Source organism: Heloderma suspectum, chromosome 4 (assembly GCF_057233095.1).
Source record: "Heloderma suspectum isolate Gila_16-S chromosome 4, 16-S_ref, whole genome shotgun sequence".
NCBI lineage: Eukaryota > Metazoa > Chordata > Lepidosauria > Squamata > Helodermatidae > Heloderma > Heloderma suspectum.
Genome location: NC_139461.1, coordinates 313,150,351 through 313,151,692, shown reverse-complemented (window position 1 = coordinate 313,151,692; position 1,342 = coordinate 313,150,351).

Genomic DNA, 1,342 nt, shown 5'->3' with positions numbered 1-1,342 from the left:
CTTGACAGGGCCTCCACCTGCTGAGATGGAACATAATTCTTACCACCAATAGACTTTCCTCAGGCAATAGTAAGATTGGGGGAGGTTAGTGTGAATGGTAGGATTTCAAGCACCTCAGAAATGATCAGTAATAAAAGAAAAGAAAACCACCATCCAGAGTGCTCTGCAGAAGGAGTTCACCCCATATATGGAGAGCCTACTCTGTTTTACCTGCGTGTTTCCTCCGGAGGTTGATTGGTAAAAGAGTAGCTTGGCTTTGTTTTAGTTAATTCTCGATCAGTGGGAGTGTTTGGAGTTCTCCATAGCCTCCTTGCTCTTGCCTTCTTCTGGCTCTGCCAATGGGGAGGTGGCAACAGCCATTTATATCAGTGGCGAGTGGTGGGAGGACAAGAACTTGGTGCCAAGAAGATCGAGATAATGGGCTCAGTGTTGTCCTGTTGTTGTTTTCAAAGTATCTTCCATATTGCAGTGTGAATAATTATTTGTAAATCTGGAATTGGTGTTAAGCAAGAGATATCAAATGCACTCCGGGTTTCAGAATGCTGATATGCCTTTCCTTGCACTTGGCAGGAGGGATGGAGTGGGGGAAAGATTTATCATCCAAAAAGAATGCTTCCCTGGGTCTCAGATCGTGCATCCTCTTTCTCTTATGAACACTACATGTGCAAACGCCTATCACCTTTCAGAACTTATCCAGATGGATCTGATTAGGAGATTAGGAGCACTGTTTTGGCAGGGCCGGCCCAAGAAAAAGAAAGAAAAACACTCCGGGTGAATGACTGTCAGCACCACGAAGGTGGTGCTGACACTAGAGATTTGGATTCTGGGACCACGGGCTATACTTCCTGGAAGATGGACTGTTGGTAAGGGACGGGTTGCACCTCACAAGGGCTGGGAAGAATGTGTTTGGCCACAGAAGGAGAGCTTCAAACTGAATACTACGGGGTAGGAAGACGTAAAGTGCGGGGTAACAATGGACGAAGGCTCATGCACTGCAACAGAGAGAACAGCTCTAATAGCACTGAATAATAGTCTTCAAAAACGTGTAGGAAGAAAGCCAGACTACAAAGCACATGGTCCTTGATGTCTACATACTAATGCCCAGAGCATGGGAAACAAACAGAACGAACTTGAACTCTTAATACAGGAGGGACATTATGACTTGATAGGTGTAACTGAAACTTGGTGGGATGACTCCCATGAGTGGAATACAGCAATTGAAGGATATAACTTGTTCAAAAAGAACAGGAGGAACAGAAAGGGAGGCGGGGTTGCACTATATGTTAAAAATACCTATCTCTGCACAGAAATACAGGAGGAGGAGCTTGGTAGATCCATCAAG